Source organism: Manacus candei, unplaced genomic scaffold (genome assembly GCF_025592945.1).
Source record: "Manacus candei isolate 608988 ecotype Guabito, Panama unplaced genomic scaffold, ASM2559294v1 h1tg000050l, whole genome shotgun sequence".
NCBI lineage: Eukaryota > Metazoa > Chordata > Aves > Passeriformes > Pipridae > Manacus > Manacus candei.
Window position 1 is genome coordinate 35730344 of NW_026138098.1, and position 13405 is coordinate 35743748.

Genomic DNA, 13405 nt, shown 5'->3' on the forward strand with positions numbered 1-13405 from the left:
AGGACAATACTGACTGTGATACTTGTGTGTGTCCATAACAAAATACAGAATACAGGAGCAGAGAGAGGGAGCAGTTAAATGACATTTATTTTGTCTAGCAAAAGACACTTGCAAAAATCACATTTTCAGTGACAAAGGCTCCCCATTTTCCTCTTGTGATTCCTACACCATTTCCTATGGTCAGCTGGGATTTGTGCCCCCAGCATTTGGCCTTCTGGTAACATTGGTGCTACCACTTTTTTTTGGTGTTTCTCTGTGTTGTTGGGGTTGTGAAGTCTTTAAAGAATTTCATGTTTTCTACATAACATTACTGTTATGTAGAGAAAAAAAAAACACACACAGTTTTATTCAAGATTTTTTTGCTTGTTTTAGGTTTGTGTTAAAAAAAAAAAGTGGCTTTAGATTTTTTGAATGTGATTTTCTTAGTGCAGCCTCTTTTGCTTAAGAAGTTCTTGATAAGAAACAGATTAAGAGGAGAGCTCTCCTGATATGAGAATGAAATTACTTGTTTGTTTTAGGCTTGTAATTATTGTCAGTGGTAGTTTTAGAACTGTAACTGATTTGTAAGCTTTAATAATCATAGTGTGCCATCATACCTTGCAGCATTTTATGGATGAATCCCTCTCTGTTTCCAGCTTGGTGTATCAGCACATTTAATGTGGTTGCATTTTTCATGGTTTAATTAAAACTATTAATTTCCACAATTCCAAATTGCCCATCCTGGCAGCCTGTGGATGGATGTAACGAGGATCAAATAATTGTCTTTGGGGATTGCTGGAGTTTACAGGGAAACTTGGGCACAGCTCAGGTGGTTTGTGGGAATTTGAAAGCCAGTGTGTGTCTTCCTTCCATACCAGTTATAGGCATTTTGTAAAATTACTTTATATGGCATGAGGGCAATGAGAATTCTGTGTCACTGACAAATACAATGAGTATTTTTCCCTCTGAATTAGTGAGGAGAAGGAGCCTGAATGACTCCCTGTCTCTAATGCATTCATTGGGTACAGAACAAATAGGCAGTGTGAAATCCCCGCTGTATGCTTGGTTTCCAATTTCACTACATGATGACTTGAAGGGAAAAAAAGATCATATAATGTTATTTCGGTGTATTTGAGATGTGGAAGGAATTTTAAATTCTTTTATGTCGAGACCCCTTTTACTTAGTAAATATGTATCTAAATTTTCTGTTTCAAACAGAAACAGGAATAATATATTTCAGAATATAATTATATATAACAAAATAAATATACTATACTATACTAAATATAAATATATATATATATATATATATATATATATATATGTAATATGACATAGTTCACTGTCACAGGTTGCCCAGAGAACCTGTGGCCACCCCATCCCTGGAAGTGTCCAAGGCCAGGTTGGATGGGGCTTGGAGCAACCTGGGCCAGTGGAAGGTGTCCCTGCCCATGGCAGGGGGTGGAACAAGATGAGCTTTAAGGTCCCTTCCAGCCCAAGGCCCTCTGGGATTCCATGGTCCCATGATCTTTGCTGTAGAGTGTGACTTATGCTGGAGTTCATGTGTCTTAATTAAATCTGTTCTGGTACCGTATCCAGCACTTCCATAGGATTCATCTCCCAAGTGTTTGCACATCAAATATTCCTCTGAGGCCTTCAGCAGGGTCATGGGAACATAGGAAATGTGGGAAACAGGGGATTTTGGACATTTGAGTGAGGGAAGCAATGAAGTTCCCTGAGTGCCTGTCCTAGGGCCAGCCCTAGGAATGGCCTCGCTTGGAAAGTGTGTCCTAAGTACTCTTGCTGGAGCACAGTGGGGAGGTTGGATATTCTGGAAGCTTTATGGGAGCAGAGGTGGGACATGAGTAGTGGCCAAGGGCTCATCAGGGTTTGCAGGGGCCTAAGGGTGGAACAGAAATCCTGGGGAGCATTTTAGAACCATCACGAGGACGGGGGAAAATGTCCCTTGTTGAAGCGAACAGGTGTGTTTGAGTGTGGTCTCTAGAATGGAAACACCAAAATCCTCCAGACTTTAAAGTAATTTTGGGGTTTTTTTAATTAAAATGTCTATGACACTGAGATGTTCATGGAAATTAATGCTATTACAAACCCTCAGTAGCTTTAGAATTAATTATTCCTTGCCAGTAGCAAAGGCTTAGAGTCACTCTGTGGTAAAAGAGACGCTTCAGAGAAAAATTGCCCTTCTTTTTGGCTATTCTACTTACTGCTGCTTCAGTCAAAGCCACGTTTTTACATTATAGTCAAAGTCCCTAAATTATCCCCCTCAGCTGCTGAGGAGCAGTGGTAGCAGTTAATGCTGTAATAAGGTTTCAGAAAGTAAAGTCATAGGCAGATGTGAAGATCGGCCACTCTGAGTTCTTGATCTTATTTTAAGTCTCCCGTGGAACTGACCTAGAGGTTCTGGATATTGGGAATTCCTTTGTTTGGTGCCTGTGGCTGAGGCAGGCAGGTGTGTTTGCACGTGGAGATGGCAAAGGGGTGTGTTTGAATGTGATCTGACTCTCCAGCTTCTTGTCCTGCAGAGGCTGGTGAGTTCTGAAAGCCTGTTCCCAGGATTAATGAGTGACTTACAAATGGGCAATTCAACAGTTATGTTACCAATATCTTTGTTTTTTTCTGGGAAGTTTCTCTGATTCAGCTAATGAGATACTTTTCTCTGCATTTGATTTCATTGTTGGTTTTGTTAGGTATCAGGGAAAAGATCTACACAAGTGTCATGGCACTCCATCATTTAATTTAGGTAAGGAGGGGATCAGAGGATCTGTTTTTCAGAGGATAAATATGAAAAAATACTGTCTATTATATACTGGGTATAATATACTGGATATAAAATATTAGATATATTGTGCTGATAGGATTTAACTTTTAAGTAATGAGAGCATCATGTTTGCCAGCAATAAAGAATTCATTGTAAGGAAATAGGTTTTCACAGCTGGATCATAGAACAGTTTTCCCCAGTGTGGCATAAGAAGAAATTACACTTCTCATAGATGGCAGAAAAGTCGTACTGCACACAAATAGGATCAGTTAAAGGGGGATGCATGAAGGGAATGGAATTAGGATGGAAATATGCTTTGCTGAACATCTAATTGCTGCATTAAAAAAAAAAAAAGAGGCATTCATTCTGAATATGTTCTGATTCCAGATACAGACAGAGCACCCAGGAAGGGGAAACTGCAACCTGGTATTCCTTCTCTGAGCTCCCTCTGCCTCAGCTTGTCATGGAATCACACAATGGTTTGGGTTGGAAAGGACCTTAGATATCATCCAGTCCCACCCCTGCCATGGGCAGGGACACCTCCCACTAGCCCAGGTTGCTCCCAGCCCCGTCCAACCTGGCCTTGGACACTTCCAGGGATCCAGGGGCAGCCACAGCTTCTCTGGGCAACCTGGGCCAGGGCCTCCCCACCCTCCCAGGGAACAATTTTTTACTAATATCCAATCCAAACCTACTCTGGCAATCCATTCCCCCTTGTCCTGGCACTCCAGGACCTTGGAAATAGTCTTTCTCCATGTTTCTTGCAGGCTCCCTTCAGGTCCTGGAAGGCCACAGTTAGCTCACCTCAAAGCTTCTCTTCTCCAGGCTGAACAGTCCCAACTCTCTCAGCCTTTCCTCATAGGAAAGGTGCTTCATTCCAAAGGCTTTACTCTTTAATTTTTTTAAAAATCAGATTTTTTTATATAGTTTTCTCATTAAAGTTCCTCTGGTTCATCCTTTCATCCACTGGGCCTTGCCATTTCCTTTCCTAGATGGGTTCCTGCTTATATTATTTAATTATAAAATAAATGGAATTTTATTTAGACAATATCATGCATTTTAACAATGAAGACCATTACTTTTCTGGACTGAAATCCTGTAGTGGAGTCACCATCCCTAGAGGTTTTGAAGAAATGACTGGATGTGGCACTCGCTGCCCTGGTCTAGTTGACAAGGTGGTCAAAGGTTGGACTTGATGATCTCAGAGGTCTTTTCTAACCTAAATGTTTCTATAATGAATGGGAAGAGGGAAAGGAGAGAAAAATCTATCTAATGACTTTCTTGAAGGCCTCCTTTGTCAGTGCCATAGACTGAGGCAGGATTCTCTGGTTGGGGATGAAGGGCAAGGACTGACCTCTGCAAATGCATTTGTATTTTGAGGATGTTGTTGGCATCAGCAAGAAGGTCAAAGCTGGACATCAAGCAACATTAACGTGGTACCCACCAAAATGAATAGAAAAGTTGTTTCTTCTCCTGATTAGCAGGGCAAAAATGTTAATGTGTATTATTCTACTAACAGGGAAGATCTGAGAATGTAACACTCAGGTTGCACACTCAACAAAACCATAACTCTTGGAAGCAAGTTGGTAACATTCATGAGGTGTTAGGAATCACTCTAGGATTAGGAATCCTCAAGAAAATTATTTATGAAGTGGTACAGTAGAGTTATGAGCTGGCTGGGTCTGGGAGCCTCCACCTGTTCCTCTGGTGTGGGGATGGGTGGCCACCAGACCTTGGATACTGTGGGGTTTGTGTGGCTTCTCTGCTTGCCAGGCAGACACAGCAAATGAACCAGGAGAAGAAAAATGCCTTGGAACAAACCTGTCTCCTTTGTATAATGTAGAGTACAAGCAGAGAAGCAGAAAAAGCATAGTAACTATCTTAAAAATATTGAAATCCTTGTGTGTAATGGATATTACAATTATCAATGGATCATTTCCCGACTTCCTTACCAAACTGGGCTACTGTGTGAGCAGATCCAAGTCTTTTCTGTTTCTGGGGATCCTCTTCTGGTTCAGTGTTTCAGGCTGAGTGCTCTGCTCCTGGCCTGTTCAGAGGTAAGGAAAGCACATTGTGCCACAGGGGGGACCTCTGTGAGGATCAGGAACCGGGACCTGAGTTGGGTTAAACAGGATCCTTGGCTGCTTGGTAGAGGGTGCATAAGCTCCACATCCTCCAGCACATCTGCCCATCCATCTTTCTGCTGTCAAGATCTCCAGGCACCCTCACACAGTGGTTCCTCGTTTCTCTCATCTCCTCTGGGTAGCACTCTGCTGCCTCTCTGAGTTTAAAACTCCCTCCTGGCAAGGCAAGATGCTCTTCCAGCCTTCAGCAGTGCCCTGAGTGGTTTTTATTTCACCAGAAGCCTGCTGGGTTCGAAGGCTACTGGCAAGGTACTGTTCTTGGGTCTCTTTACCCACTGAAAATGAGAGCAAGGTGAGACTGGGAGATGAACGTGTATGGAGAGGATTTTGGGCAGCACAGGATGATTTTTGTGTGGGCACTGAGCACACAGCTGATCTCTTCCTGCCTACTGCCCCAGGAATTTCTGTTGGTGGGAGTTCTGCCTTGTGTGTGTGTAAGAATTGCTGTGTTTGCTCCTTTAAGGTGACGAGATTTGTGCATTTCATGGATAGATGGGAATGTTGGGAGGTTGCCTCTGCTATTGCTTTGCTGTAGTGTAGCACTGAGTGGTCAACAGAAATGTAGAATCACAGAATCATTAAGGTTGGAAAAGCTCTCTTCAAGTCCAACCATTAACTCAACACCACCATGTCCACCACTAACCATGTCCTTAAGTGCCTTTAGAACACCTGCAGGGACAGTGACTCCCCCAGGGCAGCCCCTGCCAAGGCCTGACCACCCTTTTGGTGAAAATTTCCCTAATATCCAACCTGAACTTCCTGTGCTGCAAGTTGAGGCAGTTTCCCCTTGTCCTGTCCTTTGTTCCCTGGGAGCAGAGCCCAATCCCCCACTGGCTCCCTCCTCCTGTCAGGGAGTTGCAGAGCCAGAAGGTCCCTCCTGAGCCTCCTCTTCTCCAGGCTGAGCCCCCTCAGCTCCCTGAGATGCTCTTGAACCTGATGACCATGTTGGCATGAAGATATTCTTACAGGTATTACATTATATAATACTGCTTTGGCTCTTTCTCTCCAATTCTCTATTATGCATTTCTTCTGCACTGCAGCACATTCTTTAGACAGAGAACAGGAATAGGGAATACCCTCCCCTGTTGGGATGCAGATTTGAATCCAAGAGCAAGTGAACTGATGTGAGAGAACTTTTGTCTGCTTTTACTTTTAGTGATTTATTTAGTATAGCCCTAATTAATTATATAATGTTATGACCTTTAAGTCTTCAGTTCTCCTTGTCTTTAAATTATATTAAAATTCCTCATGGCAGCATTTGGTGGGTTTTGGCTGCAGAAACATCTCCCACTATCCATATCCCACTCCAGGACCTTCCTGCTCCCCTTGGACTTGCTGCCTCTGTGAAGATAAATGACCCAAACTTGCCAGCAATGCTCTGGATGAGCAGTGCTGTGACTTCTGCTTTGTGCCCTTGGGCTTTGAAGGTGTCCCCAGCCTGAGGATGGGCCAGGTAGCCCCTGACAACCCCCCTGGGTTTGCCCTTCTGTTCTTTAAAGAACTCTGGTTTGTGTGATCCGTGTTCAAACAGACTCATGTCCTTTCACTAGCAGGATATTCAGTCTCTTGGGATAAAGTGGCTGCTGGTGAAGATTTGTCTGAGCCAGGAGAGGATGTACCAACTGACAGCAAGGGATTAAGTGGTTCTGTTGATGCCAGGGGTAATCCTTGTGGAGAACTCCAAAATCAACTGATCCTGAAGCGCAGAAGGTTTGTTTTGTTTTTTTTATTTCCAGGGCTGTGATCTTGTCCCTTCTGACTTTGTTCTTTCCCCTAAAATACAGTGGAAAAAGGCATTAATGAGCAGTGTGACACTAAGCAATTGGGAATGTGAACCCAAAAATGTCATCAGATTTCAGTTTATCGGTGAATTAGGAATCAGATCTGGTGATGTTAAATAACCATTCAGTGACTGTTTAGCCCTCAAGGGGGCTGAGGGGCATTAGAAAAAAGAATGTAATGCTAGATGTGCTGTACTTTTGTTGGTAATGTGAAATTTAAGAGATTAGGCAGAGAAAAAAGTCTTTGTCACAGCATGAGGTGCTCCCAAAGGGTCGGATAACAGATAATCCCCTCGTACTAAAGCTATATATTTCAGCTACAACAGCAATCAAAGTAAAGCCTTGAGAGCCTGCAAAAACCTGCCTGAAAGGCAAGGGCTCTCCAAGTGCTACAGAGGCTGTTTCAAAGTTGATATAACAAGAATCAATTCCCTCTTTTTCTAAACACTCCGTGTTGGATGTTGGGTCTCCTCTGATGCTGTCGGGAGCTCTGTCCCGGGCGGGGATCTCCGAGCTGTCACCTTCTTTAGTATCCGTGTTTAAAACAAAATGTATGAATGAAAAAACCCTCTTTGAATGAGGTTGGTGTGTTTGAGGAACATAAGATTTTTTTTATTATATTATTTGATTTTTTGCTGGTTGTGTTAGGCGAGCCAGGTGACAGCTCAGGCGGGTGTTCAGCAGGCAGAAGGATCTGCTGACCTGCTGGAAATGGGGAGAGGGGAAAATACAAGTGAATTAAACTTACAAGTTACAAAAGAGGTTGTTAATATGGACTGCCTTTTGGCCACTGGCAGGCAGTCAGAGCAAAAATATCTGTGGGGTGGTCAGTTTATGGCCTTTTCCCTGAGAGAGCCGTCCTGGGTCTGCAGGTCTGAGGGTGGGGAGGATTTCTCTGTTTGATCCCCCCTGTCAGGTCAGGGAAGAAACCTCCAGGTGAGGGGCTGTAACTCTGGGAGCTGACAGGGCCATTTTGTACTCTCAGGGACATTTCCCAGGTTCTTGGCCCCCCTTTTCCTTTGGTGTAAGAATACCTTAAAGCTATTTGAACCTGGTTTTCTGGAATTTCTCCTTGAAATGGAGCCGTGCTTTCCCCGTGTTGCCGGAGTCGCGTGTCGTGGCACCGGGGGGTGTGTGGGTGTCTGAGTTCCCATGCTAGGTCTAAATACTTCAGCACAACTGTGCAATTTAGAAAGGAAACACAGCTTTTTTTTTTCTCTTCCCCATGCCTTGTTTCTGACAGCCAGGAGCCCTCCCAGTCAGACATTACCCCATTACCTTCTTTGAGCCGTGACTTATTTTTCTTGTAAAATGCAGCCATGACAGGGTGAAATGCAGAACCATCACTGGGCTTTTACAGAGACAGATTTTTGAAGCTGAAAACACTTGCAAGCTAATTTCTAAGATTTCCTCTCACCTGTGAATTTTCACAGCAAAAATGACTAATTTTGTACTAAATAAGGGACAGAAGAGGTACAGTACTATGTGACAGCTGCTGTGCATCCCAAATTTAAATAGCTGTTAGTAATGATGGCAAGTTTTAAAATGTTTCTAAATAATTGATGGAGATGAGTGATGTGGCAATGGGTGGCCACATTTGAGTGTAATGTCAGGTTATTCTTTGGAAACCACCTACTTCGTGGTGTGTTCCTCCCCAGCGTCTGCTGTGCTCTTCATGTGTCGTGTCTTTTCTCCTTACTCCCTTGTTTGACTTCTTTGTTTTTCTTTTTCTCTCTCAGTCTTTAAAACCCTGTTACCTCCCTAGGGTTTTCTGGGTTTGGGACTTGTGTGCACTTAGAGTCTGTGCTGAGGAAGGTGTAGAAGCATCTTGCACCCTGTTCACTGAGCCCTGAGACTTGTGCACAGTTCTGGGGGTTTCAGTCAAATGGAACCTGTATAACCTGCAGAATATAAAGGAAAAATTAGGAGAGTAACAGAAGAAAAAAAAAAATCTCTTAATGCCTAAGTTATTCTCTTTGTTGCTTATGTGACCATCAGGAAAGCATTGAAACATTTTGTAACTACCAACTGAGGACAAAAATGCAAACACAGAATCATAGAATTGCTGAATGGTTTGTGCTGGAAGAGTTCTTAAATATCATCTTGTTCCAACGCCCTGCCATGGGCAGGGACACCTTCCACTAGCCCAGGTTGCTCCAAGCCCCATCCAACCTGGCCTTGGACACTTCCAGGGATGGGGAGTTGTTCTAACATGATGTTATACAATGTGGAAAAGTATAAAAGTAGAGGACAGTAGCACTAAATCTGGACCTTGCATTACCTGCTAAGTGTGAAAGCACTGGAGTAATAACATTCCCGTTCCCCACAAGAGGAAAGATGTGCTTGTAACAGTGTCAATATTTAATAATTAAGTTCAAATGTCCCACCAACATGTTGGTTTGCGGGCAGGGAATTTTTTGAGCGGGCAGTTCAACTGTCTGCTTTGATTCTGAGGGTTTATGGGAGTCACAGTGGGTCTGTGCTTACATGCCCAGAAGATTTCCAGGAGGAAGGTGGGAGGTCACAGCTGAGCTGCACAAATGTATGTGTGTGTCCCTTGAGCACATGGAAGTGCTTGGTAGAGCTTTTCTTTGAAGAGTCTGTTTTTCCCCCGTGTTTGTGTCTGCCTGAGTCACGTAGGGAGGTTCTTTCCACGCCACTGAGTGTCACCAGGGAGGTCTCCTTTCGGATTCTGGTCTGCTGCCTTTGCTTTTCTGCAGCATTAGGCATTCCTCCTCCTCCTCCTCCTGTGCTTCAAAGGCAGTGGAAACCAGCCCAGAACACCCCAGCTGTGTTCCTTCCTCTCAATTAGCAATCACAAGGCACCCTCAGGACAGCCTACTGTTCCTCAGTGGAGGCATTCTGTCCCTTACCATGTGGGAAGCATGGAAGTGACTGGAGAATGCTCTCTGTTGCAAACCACCAGCAAGTACTTTAAAGGTTGTTTCTAAGGCCATGGGTGGAGATTTGTCCATAAAAGACATAAATACACTTTCTTTGCTCCAGGAGAACCCCAGTGAACTGTGGGGTCACTTTCATAGAATTACATCCCTTGGTGTTCTTTGTCCTCTCACAGAACCACAGGACCAATGAGACCTCCAAGGTCACCGAGTCCCCCCTGTGCCCGATGCCCACCTTGTCCCCCAGCCCAGAGCACTGAGTGCCACGGCCAGGCCTTCCTGGGACACCTCCAGGGATGGGCACTCCAAACCTCCCTGGGCAGCCCCTGACAAGGCCTCACCACCCTTTCCAGGGAGAAATTCCTCCTCCTGGCCAACCTGAGCCTCCCCTGGCACAGCTGGAGGCCGTTCCCTCTCCTCCTGTCCCTTGTTCCCTGGCAGCAGAGCCCGACCCCCCCCGGCTCCCCCCTCCTGTCAGGGACTTGCAGAGCCAGAAGGTCCCCCCTGAGCCTCCTTTTCTCCAGGCTGAGCCCCCCCAGCTCCCTCAGCCCCTCCTGCTGCTCCAGCCCCTTCCCAGCTCCGTTCCCTTCCCTGCACACGCTCCAGCCCCTCAGTGTCTCTCCTGTTGAGGGCCCAGAACTGGGCACAGCCCTGGAGGTCCCTCAGCGGTGCCAGCACAGGGACGGGCACTGCCCTGGGCCTGCTGCCCTTGCTGGTTTCGATACAACCTGAAATGCTTATTGCTTAGGCTGAAGCAAACCCTCATTAATTCATCATTCTACAGAAAATACAATAAACCCCACAATCAGTAGGTTTAAGAGAAGGAAAAGTCCCGAGGAAAAAAGTCAGCTCACTGCTGCCTCAAATATAAAAAACACTGTAAGTGGTGATGAGAAGAGGTTGCACAGTTTAGAGACCTCCATGTAAAGCCAGTCTCAGCCTTGATTTTGTTGAATGATCAACAACAAACAGCAACACAAAAAAAAACTCTGAGAAGCCTTTTGCTTTCCAGAATCTGTATGTGAATTCTGTTTAAGGCATCACTGCCTTTGAATCCAGAAGTACCTAATTAGTAAAGGGGCAAATGATGCAGAGGTGCTTATGTTGAGGCATAAAACTATATAAATCTAAAATAAATATCAGGATAAGGTATTACCCTATCAACTATTCAACAAATATGTGAGATGGTGCTAAGAAGTTGTATCATCTCAGCCACCTCAAAATTCCTTCTGTAAGCTTTTATAGCTCAACAGCTCCTTTTTCTAACATTTTTCCTCCAAAAACTGTGTCAGTTGTGTACCATCTCTGCCAGTCTGTCAGAGGGCTGTGATAGAACAGGATAATCATCTATTTAACAGAAAACAATCAGAGTCAGATGAAGCAACATTTGGGATTTTGAAGTGTGAATATTTTCCTACTCTATGCAGTAAAATATTTATCTTAAGGTATTTTTAGTTTCAGTTTTTTTACCAGGTAAGAGTAAAATGCAGGATACTCATTTTCTAAAAGATGAAGTATTGAACAGTGTAGTCTACAAATGTTTAATTTAATGCTTCCTCTCATTGTGAGCAGCATTGCAAATGCAATCAGTTTCCTCACTAATTTAAGGAGATAAAGCAAGGGTCCAAGGAGGAATAGATAAAGTTAGAAAAATAATTAGAGATATGATTGGTATTCAAGTCACCAGAGCCAAGAAATTCACCCTAAAGCATCTGCAGAACTGGCCAGAACAGGGTGACCCGTTATCTGTGACCTGTCCCTGAGCCTGGAGGGCAACAGGAGAGGTCTCAAAGGACTGAGGTGGGAAATTTCACAGCAGAAATGATCCCTTTATAGATTTGTAGTTTGTTTCAAGTTCAGTTGCTCTTTTAAAAACTCACCACGTGTTGTTCACTTAAGTGAACATGGGAATTATGATCCAGGGTAGGTCACCAGCAGCACGGTTCTGGCTCAGTGTGACGCTGCTGTCACACAGGGAAGTGTTTTCATGCCTGTCCTGAGCTTGTGACAAACATTAAACACTAGATGCCATGTTTCATTTTTTTGTTAATTCGCTGGCTGGTGAGATATCACAGGCTGGAATTGGAAAGTCACAGACACAATGGCTTCAGAAAGGACTGGAGCCATTTCAACAGGGACAGAGTTACAGTTTTAAATGATGTTGGCTCGGGAAGAAATGCTCTGAAATAATTAAGATTTATTTTAGTCCCAGTGAGTGCTTGGCAATACCAAACAGAGAAGAAATGGCTGTGCATAACTAATGGGACTAAAAAAGGCTTAATGAGGGGCAGTTGGGTGAGAGGCATCGTGTGAGGAGACACTGAATGGATTCGGAGTGTTCAGCCTGAGAGGTGCAGCCGAGGCTTGGGCCTGAGGGAGGGATAGAAGCTCCCCCGTGGGAAAAAGGGGTTACAGGCAATTTAATAATTCTTTCTCATGATAAAAGTAGTAGGATTAACATATTTGCAATGAAATTATCCAGTGGCAAATTTAAAGCAAGCAGATGGAGTGCTTTCCCACGTCCTGGTTAGTGCCTGGGGCTCACTGCCCTGGGGTGTGGTGAGATGGGGACACCTTAGAGTTCCTTCCCATGCCTAAAGGGGAGGAAGCCTTTCCAGCCTGAAAGAAGACTGGAAAGGGACTTTTTGCAAGGACATGGAATGAGAGGACAAGGGGAAATGGCCCTGAGCTGAAGGAGGGCAGGGTTAGATGGGATATTGGGTAGGAATTGTTCCCTGTGAGGGTGGGGAGGCCCTGGCACAGGTTGCCCAGAGAAGCTGTGGCTGCCCCTGGATCCCTGGAAGTGTCCAAGGCCAGGCTGGACCAACCTGGGCTAGTGGGAGGTGTCCCTGAGCCTCATGCTGATCTGTAGAAACCCACTGAAATCAGTGAGTTTTTCTCTGTAGTTGAGGTAAAAAAGAATATATGTAAAGTCTTTTGGGGCCGCTTGCCATGAAAACAGTTTCACGACTGCTTTTATCATGCAATAAATTACCCAGGAAAAAAGGATAACAGATTAATTTAACTAAATTAACTAAATTGCAAATAGTATGTTGTTTTATTAAGCAATGCTGTGGTGTAATTAAGAGTTGTTACTGATTAAACACCTTGTAAACACAGAGCTATTAATTAATACTAAATTACAATAAAATTAACCACGTAACATAAACAAACCATGTAAATGTTTTAAAATGACAGATAATTCGTCAACTAAAAAGCTGCTTGTGGAAACCATTTCCTGCAGAGTTTGCTGAAATTAATATGTATATAATAATTGCAAAAATGGAAATAGGGCAGAAAGAGCATTCTTTATAATTTTTCAATTTTATCCTTTTCAGTCCTTTGATGAAAAACATGGTGTTTTTTTAAGATGGATATTCTTAAACAAATGTCAAAGTAAAGGCCTTGAGCCTCAACTTACGGAATGCAGGGAAAAATGTAAAAGTAAAACTCAATGACACCTTGAAGGCCATCTCTGGATTTGACACTTGTTTGTCTCATTTGAATATGAATCTGAACAACTCATGCATTGCTGAGCTCTAATTTGAGTATTATGTATTAATGCTGTGGCTCCCATTCAGTTCTCATTTGCAGGAATGTCAGGGTGTCTGAAACTTATTTGCATGCTTAAAAGATCTGCTGGATTGGATGGTTCACAAGTTCTGGAAATCCCAGAGGTTTTCATTTATCGTTGTGCATTAAGTAGAGAAATACAAAATCCATGATATCAAAGTGCAGGACTACAGGGGATGGTGGCAGTAGGAGATACAGAAATAGCTCTGAACTCTTAGAGACCTGGGATCAAATCTGATTAAGACCAAA

General features: G+C 43.7%; 2 protein-coding genes and 1 long non-coding RNA gene across 16 annotated transcripts in view; 1 reads left to right on the plus strand and 2 right to left on the minus strand.

Annotated features, from left to right (window-relative positions):
* LOC127476606 (uncharacterized) overlaps nucleotides 1-13405 on the minus strand; it is a 623146-nt gene that overhangs the window by 559000 nt on the left and 50741 nt on the right. The gene's annotated exons all lie outside the window — the stretch shown is intronic.
* Nucleotides 1-13405, plus strand: part of PCDH15 (protocadherin related 15) — a 670595-nt gene that overhangs the window by 253094 nt on the left and 404096 nt on the right. The window lies entirely within an intron of this gene.
* Nucleotides 5864-9918, minus strand: LOC127476639 (uncharacterized). Its single transcript, XR_007906692.1, has 3 exons — nucleotides 9171-9918; nucleotides 8320-8584; nucleotides 5864-6675 (listed from the first exon to the last, which is right to left on the minus strand). It is a non-coding gene; the product is annotated as an uncharacterized LOC127476639 (long non-coding RNA).